Source organism: Pinus tabuliformis, chromosome 3_1 (genome assembly GCF_031772625.1).
Source record: "Pinus tabuliformis cultivar Carrire ecotype Pingquan chromosome 3_1, CPIR1, whole genome shotgun sequence".
Lineage (NCBI taxonomy): Eukaryota > Viridiplantae > Streptophyta > Pinopsida > Pinales > Pinaceae > Pinus > Pinus tabuliformis.
The window spans coordinates 901235421-901247939 of record NC_142301.1 but is presented as its reverse complement, the minus strand read 5'-3'; positions in this window follow the sequence as shown (position 1 = coordinate 901247939).

The following is a 12519-nucleotide window of genomic DNA, read 5'->3' as shown; positions in this document are numbered from 1 at the left end:
TGGTAGATCTTGGTTGCAACTTGACATGCACTTCCACTCTGCACATTTTTTGCCATCTTCTCAAGACATCTGAGCAAGAAGTGAGGGAAATTAATCAACTTTCTTGCCTAGAAATGCAAAAGCAATCAAAGTTGATATACAAATGCCAACATATAACATCCTTCCCCAGTTACAAACTTCTGCAGTATAAATAGTAGGTCTCGCCACTTCTCGACCATGGAAGTCTGTGGAAGTCCTTTCCTCCAATCGACCTTAATTTTCTTGTCAATCACAAACCAGTGCCAACACTTCTTAGTGAGTCGCTCCTTTTTAAACTAGCACTCCCTTGTAAGTGGTAATTTTGTGGCTTGTGCAATAAACTCCTCTGTAATTTTAAACTTTAAGGCCTTGACCCTGACTCGACCTTCTTTGAACGTCCTTGCAAACTCCAGTACCACCGCCACATCGAACCCGTCAAAATTCTGCAGGAATGGCAGGAACTCAGATTCTTGCAATAGTGAAAGACTGTTCCTGTACTTGGTGGTCTGTTCAATCTCTTGCAAAGACAACAATTTTATCCTCATAGGTTCCATTTCGAACTCCACTGCACCCTCTCTAAGCACACCCTCGGAGGAATTCTCGAGTGACTCTAACGTTCACCAAGAGTTTTATGCTGAAGGTTCGTCGCCCTCCATCTTTTCAGACCCCCTCACCTGGCTATGATGGAACATCCCCCCCCCCCTCTCCCATATCAGGTGTTGATTCATGTCAGCCCACTATGGGTGAATCGTAATGATTGGATGCAATGGCGGTATAGGGTGTGGTGGTGAAAAGACTACAATGATCAGATTACGGGCAAGCTAATAATGGCCAGGTAATGTAGAATTATTTCATGGAGGGTGAACGTAGGTTATCTAACAATAGTACCATCCCACAGTCGGCATCATAATTTAATCAGGCATACTTCAGCACTCATTTAAAATATTAGATTTTAAACCTTATACATTTTACACTTTAAAGATTTTTTTCCTAGGTTAGTAAATAATGAAAGAAAGTATCAAATAAAACATGGAATGAGATAACAGATCAACACATATACAGGAAAGTACAGGCCCATTAGTACCATTGATAAACCACTCCAGGACTATGTAGATTTCTTTTGCAGTCAGTTGTGTTTCTGCACTAAACCTGCTTGCACTACTGTGCTTGCACTGCGTTGTGCCTGCACTGTGTTGTGCTTGCACCAGAGACTTTTACCAATAGAGAATATGATAGGACATACTTTTGTATCTAGACTAAAAAAAAAATTGCCTCATATACAAGAAAAAATTATTTGCCATCCTTTGGTTTTTCTCAAACATGCCTTTTGGATTGACTGCATCAAATTCTACAATCAATTTATGAGGGAATAAAGAAGTGGGAAAGGGGTAAAAATTTTAGAATGGGAAGGAATATTACAACAGGGATTTCAGAAACAATATCACCAAGAGGGATAAATGAAATGGGATGTGGGAAAAAATTTAAGGGAAAGAGGGATTTTATGAAATCGGGAAAGGGAAGTTTCTCGGAAGAAAGAGGAAGGTAATTCATTGGGGAATTTAGAGAATAAACTAGTGGGAAATTTCAAAATGGGCAATAGAAGAAAGACAACATCTTTACCTTGAAATTTTCCTACACTGGTGCACGTAAAAATAACTGCGGTGGGAAGTAAGCGTTTACTTGGATAAAAATTTCCATGCTAGTTACTCCAAACTTGGGTAAGTGCTCAGTTTCATGAACCTGCTTCTTGTTGGTGGCAACCAACATATCTAAAAATCAAGTAACATTTCGTTTTTATTAAAATTCTAATCTTCCTACCAGCATGCTGGTTTTCAGATTGATCCTTCTGCAATCATGTTAGTCAACTCATTTTCATAATTACAAGATTTTATTTATTTATTTATTATCATTTATTTTATTTTATATGTATAAATATAATTTTTTTTGTCATTTTTTTTCTTTTTATTTTTTTATTTTTTTAATAAGGACAAGAAGGAATCAATTCTTCAACAGGTTTTTGTTACCACCTACCAACTCTTTCTCAAATGGTTGTTGGACTTGCTGCATAAAATCTCCTTTAGTAAGGGGCTCAAAACATACCTTCAATCTATGCCTGTTTACCAGGAACATAGAATTCCATCCATCAATTGTTTTGGTTTCTACAACTCCATTTTCGAACACTTTGACCACCTCATAGGGTCCCATCCAGCATGTATGGAATTTTTCTTTAAAATGTTTGAATCTCGAATCGTAAAGGAGTACCCAATCACCTGATTAGAACTACTTCTTCTAAATGGACTTGTCATGCCACTTTTTGCGCTGTTGTTGAACCAAGATGTTCTACTGAACAACATCGCTTTGGATTTCATCTGACTTGTTTAATTGTAGAAGGTGTTGCTGCTGTGCTTCCGAGAGATCTAGCCCCTATTGGACTGAAGTCCTGAAAGTCTTGATCTGGAATTCTATCGGCAAGAGGACTTGTTTCCCATACACCAGATCATATGGTGTGTGTCCTGTGTTGTTTCTCCAAGTGGTTCGATAGGCCCATAATGCTTCCGGTAATTTGTCAGCCTAATCCTTTCTGTGCATGTTTACTGTCTTTGTGAGGATGGACTCAATCACCTTATTCATGGAATCCACCTGACCATTTGCTTGCAGGTGATATGGTGTAGATTTCGTATGTCATATTTTGTACTACTCCATCACACCCTATACCAGATTAGAAATAAACTACGATCCATTGTCAGAAACAATTTCTCTAGGCACAAGAAATTTAGTAAAAATTTCAGTAAAACGAAAATCAACAACAACTCTTTCAGTAGCAAAAGAAACAACTTTAGCTTCTACCCATTTTGTAACAAAATCTGTACAAACCAAAATATGTTTTTTATTTGATGATGCAGGATTTATTGGTCCTAAAAAATCAATAACTCATTTTTCAAAAGGCTAAACCATAACCTAAGGACAAAAATGCATTTCATTGGTTTGATTAGGCTGGCCAATTCGCTGACAGTTATCACACCACTTGACATATTGTTTGGCATCCTTGAACAAGGAACGCCAAAAATTACCATCTCATAACACTTTGTATGGAATCTTCTTATCGGCGAAGTGACCCCCACAAGGTTCATCATGGGCAGATTTTAAGATATCAAACACCTCTTCCTCTATACACATCTATGGATAATGAGATCTGCTCCGGTGTAAAAGAGGTCTCCTTGGATCCAGGAATATACAACACTTTTCTGAATTATATTCTACCTTTCACGAGCGGATAAGTGAGGAGGTAATTTTCTGGTGACTAAATGGTTAGCTATGTCAGCAAACCATGGAGATTTTGTTGACACAACGAAAAGATGTTCATCAGGAAAATCATCATCAACAGGAATTGCTTCACCAGGATTATTTAATCTTGAAATATAATCTTCTACTACATTTGACTTTCCTGTTCTATCAATAATAGTAATATTAAATTCCTGTAATAATAGCAACCACCTAGTCACTCTACCGATAGTTAATGGTTTATTCATCAAATATATTATAGCAGAATGGTCAGTATGTACAAAAACTTCATATCCTGTAATATAATGCCTGAATTTATTAATAGAAAAAATTACAGCTAAAAACTCTTTCTCGGTAACCGTATAATTGAGTTCAGTGGGTGACAAGTTTTTACTAGTGAAATAAATAGCATAAGATTGTTTGTCTTCTTCTTGTCCTAAAGCTACACATATAGTAGTATCTGAGGCATCAGAGGAAATATGAAATGGCAGGGACCAGTTTGGTCCTCTCAACACTGGTGCCTAAACTAATTTTTCCTTCAATGTCTCAAAGGACTATTGGCAAGCTGTGGACCAAGAAAACTCATTATCTTTAGCCAAAAGTTGGAAAATGGGGGTAGCTATCATTGAGAAATTTTCAATGAATCTCCTATAGTAGCTCGCATGTCCTAGAAAAACTGTCACTTCCCTTTTAGTTTTTGGTATAGGAAGACTCAAAATAACTTCTATTTTTGCAGGGTTAACCTGGATACCTTTGCGAGAAATAAGATGGCCAAGAACCACTCCCGCCTTGCACATTGATCTGCATTTCTTATCACTCAAGGCGAGATGAGCTTCTTGGTAGTGAAGAAGCACTTTTTCTAGATTCTTGAGGGCTTCCTAAAATGAACCACCAAATACAGAGAAATCATCCATATAAATTTCTACGCATTCAACATCAGTAAAAATAGCCAAGATTTCCCTTTGAAAGGTAGTCGGGGCACTACATAGCCAAAAGGGTAGCACTCGATAAGAAACTTTACCCCATGGACATGTAAAAGTGGTTTTGTCTTAATCCTCAGGTGTTACCTGTATCTGGCTATATCTGCTAAAGCCGTCTAGGAAATAAAAGTACTTCTTACCAGCAAGGGTATCGAGTACCTGATCGATGAAAGGAAGAGGGAAGTAATATTTAAGAGTGGCTTTATTCAATTCTCTATAGTAAATAAAGAATGCACCATCTCCCATCTTTCGTTGGGACTAATACTAATGGAGAGACCCATTGGCTGTCAGAAATAGGATAGATAAAATCAACATCTAAGATTTTTTGCAATTCTTCCTTTACAACATCACTTAGATCTGGGTTCATTCGCCTTTGGGGTTGTTGGACAAGTTGAGGTCCATCCTGAATATAGATATGGTATGTACAAGTTTCAGGAGGATGTCTTTCATATCTTCATAACCCCATGCAAAGGCATCAAGATGGTTTCGCAACAAATTCACAAGCTGCTCTTGTTGAGAAGGATCCAAGTCTGAACTGATATACAAGGATTTACCTAGAATAATCTCAATAAGAGTAGTATCAGGCTCAAGAGTACATAATGCTGTCTCTAGAGATGGTGATGACGAAGGTAGAGAGTCATATCCTTCCTGAAAATCTAGACTAAAAATATGACTTAATGACTCGAAGTTAGGCATGGTGTCTAGATTTTTCAGGAAGTCTTGAATCTCACCCTCATGTGAGGACTCCACATTTTGATGTATCAAGGAAACAGGTTGTGTCTCCTCATCACTATTGTAGTCTAACCATAAAGTGTCTCAGAGCTCTTGAATGGATGTAGTGGGTGGATATAAAGTGACTTTCTTTCTGGAATCTCCATGGGAAATACACATATCACCATAACGACATCCGATATAAGAATCGGCCGTAGCAAGCCATGGTCGTCCCAAGATCAAGGGATTCCCTCCAATAGGGTTCTTTGGCTGAAGCATAATGAAATCTGTGGGATATTCCCAAGAATATAGGGCAATGACTACATCATCCAACACCCCTTCCGGCTTGATTTTAGATCGATTTGCCAGTTCAGGCATAGTGGGAGTAGGACGGATATGGACCAATCCAAGTTGATCAAATGTTTTCTTGGTCATAACATTAATGGTTTCCCCTAGGTCTATAGGTACATTGGAGACAAGGACATCACCTATCTGAATAGAGACAACAGGGTTTTTGGGGTCAGTATACTTTTCCATGTGCATACATCCCGTCATTAACTCTGCTACTCTACCAACAAATTGAATGGTTTGGGGTTCCAATCTTTTCCTTCCTAGCTTCTTGAGACAGAGTTCCCTAATGATTTTTGTACATATGAGAATCTCTTTGATAGCTTCGAGCAAAGGTACCCTTATGAAAAGGATCCTAAGCTTAGAAGCTAGAATAAACTCAAGAATGGGTTCTTTCTTCTCCACAAATAACCTCTCTGGGTAGGGAGGTCAGTTGGAAGAAGATGACAAGGGCTTAGAATGTACAAGGATAGGCTGGATGATGTCATCTTTTTTAGAATGGTTAGGAGTTTCCTCCTCTCCTTTCTCATTGATAATCACCATGGGATGCTTTTGAGTTTCTGAGGTTACTACCTTCCCTGATCTCAGTTGGATATCATTGACTCCAACTAGCATAGTCTGAAATCTGGATGAAGAAAGCGGGGTCATAGAATGGATCATTTGTACCTCTTTATTATTGGGGTTGGGTAAAGGTTGAGAAGGAAGCTGAGAAGGTCGAAACGGTGGAGGTAAAGGTAATGGTGGCATAGGTTGACTCAGTTGAGGTAATGATGGTTGAGGCATTGAGTAAGGTGCATATGTAGGAGGGTATGATTGCATAGGTGTAGGATGGGAATGATGTGAATGTTGTGAATGGTTTGGCCCTCTCCATCCTTGTTGCCAAGATTGGGAGGGTTGTCCATAATGATATTGATTCCCATGATGCCAATGTTAAGAGTGACCAGTGTTAGGATAGGAATATGATTGTGAATTATAACCGAAAAATGTGGTGGGGGTTCAGGAACCATACCTTCACATACCTGAGGTCAATTTCTTCGTGCCTCCATAGCATGCAATGATTTGGCTTCAGGTTGTCCCCCTTCAAGTACAGCTTTCAGCGGGGTTATAGAGGGACACTTATCTGTAACATGGTTATCTACACAAATTGCACATTTATTAGTTTCTTTAATATCTAGAGGACATTCTCTTAAAGGACGGTTTCTTCTACATTTAGGACATAAAATGGACAATATCTCTTGATCTTCTACAATTTTCTGCTAAAACTTCAAAGAGTCTATTTATTTACTAATAATATTCATTATTTCAATTTTCATAGTGTCCATTTTATTTTCTAATCCAGTAATCATAGCATCAGTAGATTCAGTTTTTCTATTTTTATTCCGAATTCCTTTACCGGATCTATATTGGTTCCTCGAGAATTTCCTACACAAGTCACAAATTTGATCAAAAGTCTTTTGAGAAATATCCCCTTGTCCTAACAAATTTAAATTATTTCTAGCATCATTAGTGAGCCCATGTAAGAACAAGGTTCTAATGGTACTTGGATCAAATTTGTGCTTTGACCTTTGAAGGATATACAAGAATCTCTCCAAGTAGTCCTCTAAAGTCTCATCATCATTTTGCACAATAGTAAAGATTTCATCTTGAATATCTCTAGTTTTACAATATTCCTGATATTTTGACAAGAACACTCTCTTCATTTTCTCCCAAGAAGATATAGTGTTTCCTCCTAGTCCCATGAACCAGTGGAGTGTTGCATCCTTGAGAGTTGCAGGAAACAACTTTTACTTTTGGGTCTCAGATGAATAATCATAACTTCTACACAAAATATCAAACTCGAATAAGAAATGGTCCTGGTCTTCATGTACCTTACCATAAAAATGAGGAAGAGATGATGGTGAAATATTTTTCATTTGTACTTGTGTATCAGGATCCACAATCGAGAATCCGAAAATGGGTTGTTCCTCATTTACCTAATTCTCACCACTTCCTTCTGCATTGGTCTTCCATATCGTCCATTGTTCTTCTTCCACATTAACCGCTCTCAATGGGATGAGAAGGCTGACTATGGATTCCAACAGTCCCCTTCTTCCCCTTTATGGGTTGTGTCACACCTGAATCACTGCTACCAGGGCCTAGGTGGATTGTTCCTACGTGATGAGTCTAAGTTTGTTTGGACTTTCTGTTTGCAAAAGAAGCCCCAATATGAGTTTTGGTTTCAGATTTGTCAGTATTTCTTTGGCCCCTATTGGGCTTCGGACCCCTACCTCTTTTAGGCATTCATGTCAAAAAATGACAAAACGAAATTCAAATAAAAACTGTAATTTTCAAAAAAAAAAAATTGGCACCTATAAATTCCTTCAAACAATAGAAGCACACAACAGGAAAAAATAATAGCAAACTTACCCCTTATTGCAAAAAAAATGGAAAATTCTTACCAATTCAAATCACCTCCCTGGCAACAACGCCAAAATGTTGGGTGCAGGAATTGCAGTTGAGCAAACTCTTCAACACTTAATTGTCAACCCAATGGTTTCATAAACTTAGAGACAAAGCACAGGCAATGCCATAAATCGTATGAACTTTTCCTATTCCTAATCCTACTTCTTAAAGGATATGCTTTGCAGAATCAAACAAAAAACAATTGGAAAGGCAATTGACACGAAAGTAACTCTAGTGCTGGAATGTAAAACACAATTTCCAAGTAAATCAAGTAAAGTAATTCCACACAACGGAAACAATCTTAAATGTTGTAATGAAATGCTTTGTTCATCTTTATATGGATGGCTAACAGTTTGACAAGTGGGTCGTTGCAGATTTCTGTCTTCCTCTTCATCTTCCTTCCACACAAACAACCTCTCCTTGCATTGTTGTAGTATGCTTGCACTAATGCAGGTACATTATCTCTGTGTAAAAGTATATTTGACCTTCCATACTTAAGGCTTATGTCTTAGTGAAGGTTCTCTAAGCCTCAGGGCTTAGAGCACTCTGTTTCTGTGACAAGAGACCCACTTTTGCACTGAGGTAGAGTTTCCTTCACCCAGTTTCCAAATTACTTTCGAAAGGATTAAAAGATGTGCTGAAAAAGAATTGCAATTGTAAATGAAAGTCTGAAGTAAATTATCTCTGAAAAGGAAAGATGCTTTAATTCATTAAACCTTGCAAAGGAAATAAACTTGATGAAAGAAAAGCAATCCAAAGGAATCAAACAATAGTCTAAGTGTTTCGCATGTGTTAACTAACTTTGGTAATCTACTCAAAATTCTTATGTTCTTTACAAGTATAACATGTTCATGATAATTTTATGCAACTTCTTCCAGATCTGCTAAAGATGTACTTTTAATGCTGGAGACAATTACTAAGTTACTGATTCATTCACTTGCAAAATCACTAGAAATAATATGCAGGTAAGTGATTCAATGTTTGCTCTAAAACAAATGACTAAACCAAAGTGTAGGCAAACACATGCACTGGTGTAGGAAAGAGTTCCCTGCACGATCCGATCAAAAATGAATTAAGATAGAGATTGAGAGTAAAGGAAATGTGAGAAAGAATTTTCATGAAAAAAGTAAACGCAGATAACTCCCAAACCACAGATCCATTTCACACTTTAGATACAAAAGATAATTAAATAAGAAATTGAGAAATGACTATTAAAATTGTAACATCACATAACTGCAAAAGAAATATTCACACCGTCTTTTTGATTAACAAAAGCAAGAGGGGTAAACGAGCTGGGTTGGCTGGGCCCTAGCCAGCCAGCTCGTTCCCCTTCTAAGGAACGAAAAAGCTCAACACTTCAAATATAAATCAAAGATAAATTAGATGTTGTGTATGCAAATCATTGTAGTTCTCTTGTATTACTCGATTCAGCAAATATACATAACAGAGCAGTCTAGCCCCAGAGCTGAGGCGATAACCAGATTACATAAGAAACGAAATTACAATCGATGGTTCACTAGATAATCCTACCTATGATCTATATCTTATACATCCTTTCGGCCCTAGCCATTTTCACTAATTACAAACATTTATTATTAAGGCCTTTCGACCGAACAGACTTAGAAATCGAAATTACAAACTCGGCCAGCAGTTATAATGCACATGTATTTCTCTTAGTTGTAACCTAGCTTTGGAAAACAATCCCTGATTGCGCACCACCTATTATCCTTCTTCAGTTCATCAGCAGCTAAACTTGGATTTAAGGATCTAGACCCATCTTCGGGGAAGATTTGGCTTCTCGGCAATCTCAGGTAGTCTTCATGGCACTACGGGAATCTACCTGCACTAGTCATACTCATTCATAATTAATACTAAGTTCCACAAGTACTCTAGGAAATTAACGTGAGTTACAAGAGGTATGCAAATAGGCATGAACTCCATATAAAATGATTAATAAAGCACTATAATAAATATTAATGTAAAATATGAGCAAGTGCAGGAATGGGTAACTATTTTTTACTACTGTAGGAAAGAAGGGTATTTATTGAGGTAAAACAGAGGTTGATATTTATGGAAATGGGGTAGAAAATAGGGAAATTTGGGAAACCAACAATGTTTATCACTTATAATTTTTTTTGGTTTTGAATTTTAATTTCTTGACAAGGTAGTGGCGGGTGGAATAGCATTGTGGAATGTATAGGCCTTTGTATTTCATAAAAAACTCCCACCTCTGCGCCTTTGCAGACATATGCTTCTTTTTTGACTCACTAGAGCTCCTGGTGCAGGAGTGGAAAGAGTGTTGCGGCATAACATACATGAGGAAGGAGCTATAACCAAGAGTGCATACCCCCTAGTAGCTAACATAAGGGGTGTATCCCTGCCCCCGTGAACCCCTCATTACTGAGAGAAATCATAGGGTGTGGTGAGCAACATGAGAGCCACCCTTTGTTACATGGCGCTGGAGTTGCTAAGCTAAGCTACATGCCCATTTCACACAAAATCACCATCGACAACTCTAAATGGAGATCAAATTGGCAATTTTGAAATAAACAATTGGCAAGTGCAATAGTTGTGCAGAAAGTGAATGCCTCCGCATTTCATAAAAGCCTCTGCACACCTTTGCACCTCCACACGCCTCCACACCTCCACTTATGTCATCATTTTATAACTTATTATGATGTTATACCATCATGAGTGATAGACCTCACTATTTACTATGAATATTGAAACATATGAATTAAGAATTGTAATTACATTGACTTGTTGCAATACTAGTTAGTATATGAATACTTTCAATAAGAATGACATCTGTTATTAATAGAAATATTTTCATGTAATGTTGTTTGGTGTATTAAATTCTTAGATTGTAGTCCATTTGAATAACAATACAATATGTGTTCATTTTTGAACATTAATAGTTTCACTTTGTTTTCGCTTGTTGATCAATATTAGATTCATTTACTAGATTCTAGTTAGACACTGGCTGCAGACTATGGATGATGTCTAGTACTACACATGCACAATTAAACACAATATGTGATAGCAGAGAACATGATAATGGTAGAAACCATGTGCACAAACATGACCAATTCTCGAAGACTGTGGATGATGTCTAGTACTACACATGCACAATTAAATACAATATGTGATAGCAGAGAACGTGATAATGGTAGCAACCATGTGCACAAACATGACCAATTCCCGAAATCAAGGAAAATTTTAAAGATGGAAATTTATCTTAAAGTTTACAAACTTTGGCGAATCTTATTAGTCCCTAATATGCAAGTTTTAAAATATCTAGTGATATCTTTTTTTAATATTCAAATTTGTAATAATTTTATTTATAGTTTAAAAATTGAGCAATTTTTAAGGTAAAATAATTTTAATCCTCTAAAATTTCAGCAAATAATTTTTAGAAAAAATAGAAATTGGAGAAGTATTGTCTAGAAAAACATGAAAAATTAGCCCATTTTCCACTATTAGCCCCTCAATTTTCCCCTACCCAAAATATGTTGTATTTAGTTTCATTCGGGTTCACAATGTTGTTTGCTTGTGTGGAGCTTTCACTATGCGGAGGAAGCTTCCTCCGCATAGTGAAAGATTTGCACAATGAAACATAATGATAATAGTAATTGGAGATTTGTTTAGTGCTGCCCCGCTCCATGGCTCACGTAAAGGACCTGCAACAACATTGGTTCTAGCATCATTAGCCATAACAGTAGCATAACAGTGTTAGTGCACTCATACAAAGAATGGCCATTCAAAAAAGTAGTTTATTTATTTATTTATTTTTAAATATATTGTTAGAAACTCACAAATACCAAAAATAAAACTCTCTCCACCAAGGGAATTATGGTCCCCTCAAAACTCGCTCAATCAATCAAAAATTAAAAATAAGATTTCTAGAAAATTATAAATTTATATTTTAATTTATGGAAAAATAAAAATATTAAACATTTCCCGAAATTTTAACTAAAATTACAAAAACACAACCAAAGCATTCAAAGTCAATTCACTTTTACTACGAGGGGAATGTTGTAATCTCTAGTGAAACACATACTAATCAAATTAACAACAAGGATTATATTCATTATTATTAGTCTTTGTCTCAAAAGAACTATAACTTTGGCCTTGCGATCAAATACTATTGACTATGTATTAGTTTATGAAATATTCTTGAATTTAGTTAAAATTTTCTTAAAATATTTATTGATTTAATTTTACTTATTGTATTGCCAATTTTTAAAATTCTTAATTTTAATTTTTAATTAGTCTAATGAATATTGATCTGACATAATTCAATATTTGTCACACATTAGAAAATGGTTTTAAATTATTGAAAAAAAAATAATTACATCATTGGTTGTTTTAAAGACTTTGACCATACATATCATCATTAATTTGCACTTGCACTGGACAATTAACACTGTATTTATGGTCAATTAACTACAATTTGGCCGATGATAAGTTATGACGCTAGTGAATTGTGGATCGACAAAGTATTGAGTCCAAAATCTCTATTCAAAAACCTCGGCAAAACCAGAATTCTGAGCGAAGGTCCCACGCCAGTTCAGAAGTTCGGTAATCCAATTCCAACCTATATGTAAAGCCATATGGCTGGATTTGTTTGAAGAAGAATTTGTCCCGTGCCAGAGGCCCGAACTTCCTTCAGCCAAATATAGTCCGCACTAGGCCCCAAAAGAATGCGGTTGAACCCAAGTGCATTACCTGGGGAGTG